This window comes from Hypanus sabinus, unplaced genomic scaffold (assembly GCF_030144855.1).
Source record: "Hypanus sabinus isolate sHypSab1 unplaced genomic scaffold, sHypSab1.hap1 scaffold_43, whole genome shotgun sequence".
Lineage (NCBI taxonomy): Eukaryota > Metazoa > Chordata > Chondrichthyes > Myliobatiformes > Dasyatidae > Hypanus > Hypanus sabinus.
The window spans coordinates 640,702-652,893 of NW_026781307.1; positions in this window are offsets into that span (position 1 = coordinate 640,702).

Genomic DNA, 12,192 nt, shown 5'->3' on the forward strand with positions numbered 1-12,192 from the left:
CAGCGCTTTAACAAGGTTAATTAGGAGGTGCTACTGAGTGCGCATCTCGCAGTTGCAGTGGTTAGAGATATTGCAGGTTGTCCAGCCTTCCTACATCCCCCAAGGTGAGCATTGAACTGTGCTGCGTGTCGGCCTAACACGGCTGAGCTGACATGAAGGAGGAAAGAAACTCGCGCTTTTCTTCCCTCCGCTTTCTCAGAGTGAATCCTCTTTTTCCTGAAGCCTCGAGGACAGTAAAGATCACCTCCCTGTCTCTGTCCACTCAGAAGGCGATCATTGCGACAATGGCCGCTGCGCTTTCCTCTGCATTCCTTTAATTTGCTCTTACAAATTAATCCCAAACGCCGGCGGCCGCTGGCCAAATCTTCATTACGCTGCCGAGAAATGCCGCTGCCTTTTAGTCTGGGGAATTGGAACTGATTGCAGTCCCCTGCTTGAAGCAGAGAGAGAAAGAGAGAGGTGCAGGGAGGGACAACCGTACTCTTAACTAAGTATTTACTACGGCACACAGATCTCGATATTTTTCGTGCCCGTATTACTGTTACGCAGGTCTTATCTGAAAAAACAACAACAACTATCGTCAGCGGGCACTTCAGGAAGGAAAAGAAAACATCGCTGCTCCCTCAGAACAAGGAACGAGCTCTTGTTTTTCAGAGAATGGAGACAACGCGACTATTTCCATGGATACTGATCCTCCTTGCTACCACGTGCTATCCTTGTAAGTCTCTTTTCTGAATTAAAGACCACGGTAACGAACTTGTAAAATGTCAAGGCGATTCTGCGCAGAGGCTTTATTTTATCACTGATCCTTGTTCATAATGTAGATACTGAAAGAGGAGGGGCCAGTATTTCCAGTTATTGCAAGGAACATGCTCCCCAATCCATTCCATCCCTGTTCAGCAGATCCAGCAAAACCAGACATTGCACTTTCACTTGAACTCCAAATTCTAGAAATCGCAACTTCTCCACTCCAGTTGGGAACATACTCACTAATTTCCTGCGAAATCCAGATAGGATTCATTCGATCACCAGACGCCTTCAAGTCACTCTCCTGGGATTTGTCCATCCACCCGGCATCACCCCGTCCTAAACCCGGTCACGTCAAGTCTGCTCCCAGCCAACGCGGTGGGAGCGTGCGTGAATTTCATACGGAAACGAGCGCCTACGGCAGATAAGGCACCCACACTCACTTAGCTCAGTGTTCGACAAGTCGGCCCCATCTGTAACAGATCAGTTCCAAGTTTGCAGGGCGTTGCGACCCTTCTGGGCGTCAGAAGAGAGGCGGGTTGGGTGGCCAAGCTTGGGCAGAGTCCAGCGGTTCTACACTCTGTTAAGGATCGGAGTGTGATGAGGAAGGTTTCTGTGAACTGTTTCTGATCCAATTCGAATTCTCACTCTGATACAACGTGCCGAAATAAAGTTCCTGAACCAAATCCCACCAACTATGGCCTCAGTATGCTACTTGCAACGCTTATCCGGAATAATAATAACAATAACAACAACAACAACAACAACAACAACAACAACAACAACAACAACAACAACAACAACAATAACAATAATAATAATAATAATAATAATAATAATAATAATAATAATAATAATAATAATAATAATAATAATAATAATAATAATAATAATAATAATAATAATAATAATAATAATAATAATAATAATAATAATTTGGCACGGAGGCCATTTCCATTCTCGAAGTGGGTGGATGTTTAAGGGAGGAGAAAAGCGATGCTGAGACAGGGTTAAGCAGAATCGATTTCACCCGGCGGTTGTTCAGTACGTGGAATGCACTGCTGCAGAACGTGATAGGAACAGAGTCACAGAGTGTAATCTTTATATGAACTCAGTAAGCCAGACAGCATCTATGGGAGGAGGTAGTGACAACGTTTCAGGCCGAAACCCTGCAGTTCGACACCCTTTTAAGGATCGGAGTGTGATGGGGAACGTTTCTGTAAACTGTTTCTGATCCATTTCCAATTCTTACTGTGATACAACGTGCTAAAATAAAGTTCCTGATTCAAATCCCACCCCCTCTGGCCTCAGTATGCTATTGTCAAATTTAAATACGTCAGGTACCTTCGCGTAGAAACGCTTTCCCGCTGAAACAACAACAACAACAACAACAACAACAACAACAACAACAACAACAATAATAATAATAATAATAATAATAATAATAATAATAATAATAATAACAACAACAACAACAACAACAATAGGCACGAAGTCAGTTTCCTTTTCTTGAAGTGGGAAGATGTCTAGGGGAGGAGAAAAGAGATTTCGAGAGAGGGTTAATCAAAATCGATTGAGTACGTTGAGTACGGGGAATGCACTACCAGAGAACGTGATGGGATCAGAGTCACAAAGGTCACTAAAGAAGTCTAAACTTTATATGAATCTCTCGTTAAGAACACGACCACACCTTTGGAAGGATGGAATAGCACAAGGTCCAGTGGAAAGGGCCCGAGTCCACCTGTGTGGCAAGGTTGGATCCTTTGATTGCTTTCCCTGAAACAAAGGAGTTGAAAGGGTCATGGCGGAAATATATTCAGAAAGGAATATTATTTTAGAACAGACCGCAGAAAGCCCTTCCCCATCTCAGAAGCAGATAACATAGAGGTCAGAGATACAAGGATAGAAGATTTAGAGCGATCCTCGGGGATCCATTCTTCTCCCAGTGAGGAGTGAGCATTTGGAACACACTGCTGGAGATAACAGTGGAAGTAGATTTATTAACATTAATGAGGAAGTTTCCAGGCGTAGAGTTGGATCACCCAGTCATAGCTATTAACCGGTTAACTGCTGGAAAATGGGTTGATACAGATTGGCACCCAAAATTCGTCTCTGCAACAACTGGAGTCAACCAGTCCTAGTGTAATACAACCGATCATAATGTCAACAAGCCGATCAGAGTCTGATCCATTTCCCTCCAAAAATATCCTATCTTAGTTCATTCGCTCGTTATGTGTCGTGACGTATCATGTAACCGATAATGTTCCCATGGTTATAATTATTTTTGACTTTTTTTCTTAACGAATTGATTTGCCTTTGTATTCTTCTGAGCAGTACCCTTACAGACCGGGTGACCACAGACATTATTATCCATCACCTGCTCCCAAGGATTTACATGACCCTGATCGAGGAATAAAGCAGGTGCTTCGCCGTTCCCCCGGGGGATCTGCAGGCTAGCAAAGGGTGGGGAGCTTTATGCCTCCTTTTCTAGAGGAAATCTTTCAAGTATCCTCAGTGCCGATGTCACATCCAGCTCAGTTGGCAACATATTCAAAGTGGTGTAATTACTCGGCTTCCTATTAAATCTCCCGCAGCCTCAAGCGCTCGAGTTTTTGATACACCAAAAGTGGAGAAAGGATTGTGTGCAGTGACGCTGTTTATGTGCCTCATGATTTTATCCACCTCTGTATAATCACACACCGTCTCGTACGGTCAATCGAATAGCGTCTTGTCTCGTCGAACCCTTCTGTATAACGCAGCTCTCTGATTCCAAGTTTCTATCCGTTTCCAGGTCGGGGGAATGTCGACGTGGACATTTGGAGCAGTGAGGATGACGTCATCCCGCTGAACATGATGGAGAACTCTGCCGCTTACATCTACACCCAGAACGAAGAGACCGACTTGTTGGCCATCGAATATCTCGCAAAGGAGCGCAAAATCAATAACGCGCTTGACAACGCATGGAAGAGGGCTCTTTCCCTACGAGAAACCGACCCGCGGCTGAGCAAGGTCCCCGTGTCCCGGGGGCTCAGAAAAGAACATGTGGTGGCCTTAATTGCCTACACGCTTCAGAATAATTTATGTAAACTGTTCAATGTGGCGACGAGGTTGTACGGGGCGAACGACTCCGTCTACGCGGAGAAATTTCCTTTCAAAGCATTCCAGTATCTTCTCTCCGTTGCCATCGAGAGAGTGAGAGAGGACTTTGGTTTGGCACCCCAGCCGACCTACAGAGGAATGCAGAAACTGTCCTTTGGTGAGGTGGGATCTAGAATGAAATTTGGTTGTTTCACTTCGTCCTCTCGCAAGAAAAGGGGATAAGTTCGGCACAAAAACAATGTTTACAATTTTCTCTCAGTACGGTGCCCAGATACAAAATTACTCGTTTTATCCCAATGAGGAAGAGGTTCTGATTCCACCATATGAAGCGTTCAAAGTCATGAGTTACAAACAGCGGACTGGCGGAGTTGATATTACTCTCCAAACGGACGGTGTGGCTGGGATCCCGGTAAGGGTGGCGAGGGGCAGTAATGGCGAGATGAGGGTGCTGCGGTATGAGGAAACCTCCGTGTCCCCATGGGTATGGTTGTCCATCCTGAAGTGGTTGTATGAAGTTCTGTTAAGATTTCTATAAAGTATGGGGAAAGAGGGTTGGTTAACTACCAGGTTCGTTAAAAGAGCAGCCGGCAAATATTGATCTAACATTTCCTGTCCAAGACTTTCGTCAGATTTTTTTTCTGAATTTCCAACAACGGGTGCCTCGGATATAAGATTCTTCCACACTTGCAGCTAACTGGTCCTATCGTCTTGCTCTCTTCTTTCCTGTGTGCAGCTTGCTTTGACTTGGCGCCGACGGGCCAGACTCACTTCTCTCTTTGTGCCCCTCATAATTCCCCTTATTAGACCATCTCCAGTATATTCAAAGTGAATATTCGTGGCTGTGTGCGAGAGATCTGAACCTTCACATCCCCTCTGAGGCGCGGCTGCAAAAGAGAGCATCTCGCTTGCTTCCTTAAGAACCCGAGGTACCCCTTTGTTAACATTCAGTGTCCGTGTACACCTGCAGGCCAATCTACTCCCAGGAACTCGCCACTCGCTGTGTGTTGTCCAGCCTCCCCAGTCCTCTCAAAATTCATGCATCACACGCACACACACACACACACACACACACTCACACACAAACACACACACACACACACACACACACACACACACACACACACACACACACACACACACACACACACACACACACACACACACACACACACACACACACACACCCTTCCCATTTTCCCCGATTACTTTTCATCTATTCCCTCACAGCCTATCTCAGTCACTGGACAATATCGCCCCGCGGGCATTGGCGGCATACTCGACAACCGCTTTATTCTTGTTTCCTCGGCGATGTTATTATTGACGACTATTCACTCTTAAATAGTCATACAAACCCACGGTGTGTAAATGGTTTCGGGATATCTTATATTTCAAAACTGGACCCCAGACTGGTTTAAGGAAAGTGAACTGGACAGGGTCCAAGCTTGTTGACCCGGCCAATGCAAATGCATCACGGATTTGGAACCTCCAGTTGCGGGCATTTTAGCGTAACTCAGGGGAAGACGATGTACTCGGTCGGCTCTATATTTTGATCCTCTTGTGTTAAATTAAGAGAGCACCGAGAGTACGTCTGTGGTATTCAGCTGTGCGGCACCTCCTCCGCTGCAAAACCCGACGGTTTTTGCGTTCCCATTTTCTCTTCTCACACCACTATCGTTTGTACCGCGCTGATGAAATCTGATCGAGAGAAGTGCAGACTAATGAACTTTGGGAGCTCTAAGGAGGCTGGACAATACACAGCGACTGGCAAATATCTGAGACGAGATCAAAGTACAGAAGCTATTTCAGTTACTATCGCATTTATGCACACACAGCCGCAGGAAAAATGGATGGTTCATGTGGTTGTGTGTGCGTGTGCGGGGGGGGGGGGGGGGGAAGGGTGAGCGAAGTGTTCACGTGCACCTGTGTTTTCCACAATTTCCTGTAAACACTGGAGTCTTAAAATCTCAGGCGGTAAACAGTTTTTGACATACTCAAACCGTCTCTGCAGATACCGGCAATAATTCCACAACGAAAGTCAATTAGCTCTCTCTTCTTACCCTTCCTGATGCTCGGCCTGAATAGCAACTGAATCTCTCGAACTTGTCTGCCCGGAGTTACGCTCTGAATTGCTCCCTCGTGATTGGCTGCTGAGATATTTCCTCATGAACTAACAGGTGCAGAGGTGTATCCAAAATGTGGCAACCGAGTGCACGGAAAGAAAGTTTTTCACACCGAAGCCGTTTAATATCCGGGACGCAATGCTGTTAGTTTCCTTTATTTAGTGTCGACTTGGATTATTAGGTATATTTTTGAGGAAGACCCCGATAGCTAGAGATTACTTGCTTCCTATTTTAATTGCATCATGCTATCTATTATCGATTTGTAAATCTAGATCCTGCTGATAAATTCAAATCATACATTCGAAAGTCTGTAAACGCTTATTCCGCCCCATCATTGTGACGAAGGGGGGGGGGGTATACTTTGGACATGTTATAGAAATAAAAATATGAAGTCCCAATTAATTACCATCCGTTTACTGCATCTTTTTGTATTGATTAATCCTAAGCTGCCCGTCTAAAACATGTTTATCCGTTAATATCAATTGCCGGTTTGTTGAGAGTGCGAAATCAAACGAGTTCATGGAGAACCATGGGGGTGACTGATCAAAAAGTGATGGTAGACGGACAGCCGCGAGCAAAAACATCCAAATTTATCGTGAGCCTATCACGAGTGTTCACCCTTTGGACAGTGGACCTACCATGAAATGCAGAATATCCAATATCTGCCCATGTACTCAACCGCGAATTATCTCAGACAGGTTATTCAGAGAACTATTCAGGCGGTGAGAAGTAGTTGACAGTAACCACTTTCAACCAGATTATCAAAGAAAAGCATTTCCCTTCACGGACGTCTAACAGGGGACAAAGATAGTCGCTCATTCGCAAGAACGCTGCACAATAACATTGTGTCTGAAAAACGAAACGAGACACAGAGGGCGCTCGTGCTCACAAACATTGCCGCAGAAAATCAACCAATCACAAGACACAGGAGCAGGGTCTTTGCCCAGTACCCGCAAGCCGACTGGCACTATCTGTTGTACTTTACACCAGACTATGCGTGAATAATGAAACAAAAGGGCGGCTGTGATCTATACAAACTGACAGGTGAGAGGCAAGAATATGTGACATATAAGGTGGCTGTCATAGGTGACGTGAATGAAGAAGGTGACAGTTGGAAGAGGTGACGGGTTGAAGATGCAGGGACTCTAATGAGACAGGGCCGTAGATCACAGGATAAAGCGAAGGAAGAGGCGAACCAATGAAGAGTAAAGGGGAGGTCAGGTGAAAAGCAGTGGTCATCGGGTATCCAAAGTGGGGAGAACGTGCGCGTAGACGAGAAGTAGTCGCAAGATAACTATTATGGGAAATAGAGAAATAGAGACGGGGGGTGGGGTTTATTACTGCAAAGTAGATATTCAAACCATCGTAATTACCAGACAGTGTGCGGATGACGAAAATACACAGCGACACGCACAAAATGCTGGTAGAACTTAGCTTCTATGGAAAGGAGCAAAATCTCGATGTTCCGAGCCGCGAAACTCCATAGGGATTGGAAGGAAAAGGCGGAAACTGAGAAACAGACGGTAGGGCAGGGTTGGAGCGCAATCTGGACGGGGTGAGGTGCGTCCTGGTGGAGGAGGAGGAGTTGGTGTGATGCAGATGGGTCAGGCAGATGCGATGAAGTTGACGTACTGAAATGTTCTGATATGCACGAATCAAATATACCTTCGTTCAAAACTGCAGTGGGCCGACCTAAGTCTCATATGATCGTTTTTCTTTTTCTTTCACATGGATGATTCTTTCACCTTGGGTGATTTACAAGGTGATACCTTTGTTGTCCACGAAGGTGTAATCCCACACACCACCCTGGGCGATTTACGATATTATTTTTAATTAACACAGCATCACCATCCTCTCTACCTTATCTATCCTTTCGATGCAATGTGTATCCTTGGACATTCAGCTCCCAGCCTTAATCTGGTACAATACCTCGGGTCCCGCATTCAACATTGACGATTTAGTCGTCACATGCTGAACCGTTTGATTTCTAACTTTGCATCAGGTCCTACAAGCATCGGCCTCAACTAACTGCTCTGACACTGTGCTTCCCATCCCCTTGCGTCTCCAGTGTAAGCAACGCCGTGCAACATTAATAAACCTTCCCGCTGGGATATGAGTCCCTCTCCAGTTCAGCGGCAAAACGTCCCTCTGCACGGGTCACACATTCCCTGGAAGCGAGCCTAATACACCAAACATCTCATCCGCTCCATGCTACACCAAATCCTTAGCCAAGTATTAAACCGCGAAATCGTCCTATTCCTGGGCTCAGAATCTCGCGCACGGCTAGCAATCCTGAAATCACAACACTGCTGGTCCCGCTCTTTAACTTGGCACCTAACCCCCTGAAAACACTTGGCAGAATCTCGACACTCGTCCAACCCATGGTTACCCTCCCTTTAGAAAGGGGGATGAGGAGAAGAGGAACAAGAATAGGGAAATCAGCATGGCGAGTGGAGAAATAGTGAGTGGGGAGGGGAAATTATTGCTGGCGGTAGACACGCCGATATTCATGCCATCATTAGGACAAGAGCTGCTGCGGGTGACGGAAACGCACAGGGACAAATAAAAAAAAAACTGGAGGAAATCAGCAGGTGGGTAGCATCCACGTACAGGAATAAAGATTCGAGGATTCGGGCCGAGGCAATTCATCTTAACGAGAAGGGAAGTGGTGGTGGTGGGGGGTTTGGGGGCATAAACAGAACGCGGGGTAGGGGAGAAGTACAAGCTGGAAGGTTTCAGGTGAAGCGAGGTGGGCGGTGGGATGGGAGGCAAATGGGGGGAGGCGCGACGATGAGGTAAGAATATGGGAGTTACTGGATGGAAACATTAAAAGTCGAAGAAGAAGGAATCGGCCTGAGAGGACAGCGCACAATGGGAGGAAAGTGAGGCGCAGAGAGCAGAAAGAGGTGATCTGCCATTTTCCGTGTTCTCCACCCTGTTACTGATCGGCATGACGGACTAAGTCATGAATATACAGGTAAGGCCGTTAATGTCACAGATTACAACCACTTTCAATGAACCAATATCAGTGCAGATGTAACTCTAAATGAATAGCATTCAATAACAAGATAAGGACTCCTTAAATGGGGACCATCGATCGTGAGAACACGAGAAAGAGAACGAATGTAGTTATCCCCTTTAATTCAGAGCCTGATGGATGAGGGGTAATAACTACTGGAGAACTGGCTGGTGAGAAGCAGGAGGGACTTGAACCTTCTACCGGATGGCAGCGACGCCAAAGGGTCATGAACAGTGTGGTGATGGACGGTGCTGTGTCGGGTCTTTGTTGGTGGACAGTGTTGTGTTGGGTCTTTGTTGATGGACGGTACTGTGTGGGGTCTTTGTTGATGGACGGTACTGTGTGGGGTCTTTGATGATGGACGGTGCTGTATCTGGTCTTTGTTAATGGAAGGTGCAGTGTGGGGTCTTTGATGATGGACAGTGTTGTGTTGGGTCTTTGTTGATGGACGGTACTGTCTGGGGTCTTTGATGATGGACGGTGCTGTATCTGGTCTTTGTTAATGGAAGGTGCAGTGTGGGGTCTTTGTTGATGGACAGTGTTGTGTGGGGTCTTTGTTGATGGACGGTACTGTATAGGGTCTTTGTTAATGGAAGGTGCAGTGTGGGGTCTTTGTTGATGGACGGTGCTGTGTGGGGTCTTTGGTAATGGAAGGTGCAGTGTGGGGTCTTTGTTGATGGACAGTGTTGTGTGGGGTCTTTGTTGATGGACAGTGTTGTGTGGGGTCTTTGTTGATGGACGGTACTGTATAGGGTCTTTGTTAATGGAAGGTGCAGTGTGGGGTCTTTGTTGATGGACGGTACTGTATAGGGTCTTTGTTAATGGAAGGTGCAGTGTGGGGTCTTTGATGGTGGGCGCTGCTTTTCTATGGCAATGTTTCCGGAAGATGTTTTCACTGAGCCGGATCAACCACCTTTTTCGTGGAGCTCTCCGCTCAAAGCCGTCACCGCAGCAAGTCAGCACGCTGACAACGACACATTCTGAGAAGCTTGCCCAGGGTTCTGATGACCTGCCCGATGTCCGGAGAGCCCCGGGAAAGGGAACGCACTGCCGTGCAGTTTTACTTTCCAAGTATATTCGTATGATTAACATGTTTGAGAAAGAAATCTTATTCTCCTATTGCCAATTTAAGTGTCTTCATCATTTATCATTTTCCGCGCCTCCATATCACTGATTATACAAAACACGTGTTAATAGGAGGTGGTCTGCGAGATGATTAGAGCTTTCATCCCTATTGCCTCATTGCTGACCACGGCATTTGCCTAGGCTAGCCCGACACGTCCGCCTTTGGTGCGTATCTCAATATTGCCTCGCCAAGTATTGATCGAACTGTCTTTCAAAATACATTAATGTGCCCAGCTGAACTTCTTTCTAGGCAACTAATTTCAAGTCTGCAGCACCCCTGATGTGCAGAAGTAGCCCCACTCAGGATCTTTTTCATTCTTACCCCTCTCATCGGAAGTGATGTGCTCTCGGTTTCTGTGCTCCACCAAACCCACAACCCCATTCTGCGGAAATGGCGGGAAATTTAAAAAGAAATAGGTGATTAACAGTATCTATGCGTCTGACGATTTAACATCCAAGACGATGCGCAACAGGGGGCTGCTGCATCTTGCCTGCCACCATGTCTCTGAGGGCAGCGATTGCTGCGATGCCAATCCCGAAAAGAGAGGTTGAACATAATTAGATTCTTCGATGATTTTTCTGTCGTGTCCTTCCATCGGCCAGAATGGGACCTGTTGTGACTCTTGCCGCTAAGATGAGATGGATGAGCATGACGAAAAACAGGCGATTCTGCAGGTACTGTAAATCCTAAGCAGCACAGGCGAAATGCTGAAGGAACTGAACAGATCAGACAGCTCCGACGGAGGAGAATAACGTTCCTGCGTTCGAATGTAAACTCTTCATCGGTACTTGTATGACTACTCTGTTCCGTGCCCGTGGTCTTACATGTAGGGAGTTGTCATGGGTTATATTCCGAGAGTAAAAAAAGAAAATCGGGCTAAGGGGCATCATGACGCAGGTTGATGACCAATTTAACCATCGCCAGAGACATTCATCTTGAATTATCCTCTCCTACAGGAGAAACATGAGCAATATCTCAATAAAGCAATCACAGATCATCTTCTTCTCTCAGTTCCTCGGTTTCCTGCTCTCAGGATAAGTGTTTTGTTTTTAATCCAGAACGACGGTGATATCCTACCTTTTCAAAGACAGGAGCTTCCCTTCGTCCACCATGAACGCCGCCCCCAACCACATCTCTTCCATTTCACGCACGTCTGCTCTTATCCCATCCTTCCACGACCCTACCAGGGAAATGGCGTACCTCTTCCCCTCACCTACCACTCCACCAGGCTCACGTCCAGCACTTAATATTTGGGAATTACCTCCACATTCAACGGGATCCCACCTCCAAGCACATCGGTCCCACCTCCCGACCCCAACTTTCTGCTTTCAGAAGGGATCGCTCCCTACACGACTCCCTCGTCCATTCGACCCTCCCCACGGTTGTCCCTCATGACTCATCCTTACAGTCGGAACAAGTACTGCAGCTGGCCCGACAGTTCCTCCATCACTACAATTCAGGACCAAAATCAATCATTCCAGGTGAGACGCCCATTCACCTGTGAGTCTGATGGTGACGTATACTGTTTCATGGTGCTCCCGCTGTGGCCTCCTGCAAATCGGACAGACCCGCTGTAATTTTGGAGGCCGCTTCGCCCAGCACCTATGCTCCGCCCGCCGGAAGAAAGATCTCTCAGTGGCCACTCACTTTAGTTCCACTGCGCATTCACATTCTGATATGTCAATCCATTGGCTTCTCTACTATCTCGATGAAGCCTCACTCAGGTTGGAGAAACAGCACCTTCTATTCCATCTGAGTATCCTCCAACCTGATGGCATGAACATGGATTCCAGGGTCAGAATCAGATCAGGTTTATATACACCGCCATGTGTCGTGAAATTTGTAAACATAGTATCAGCAGTCAATGCAATGCATAATATATAACAAAAGAAGAAAATAAACAGACAAATAGTGAATCATTTACAGTACACGTATAAAGAATAGATTAAAAATCGTGCAAAAGCAAAGATAATATTTATAACAAAAACAAGTGAAGTGGTGTTCACGGGTTCAATGTCCACTCAGGAATTGGACGGCATAGGGGAAGAATCGATGAGTGTGTGCCTTTAGGCGTCTGTACC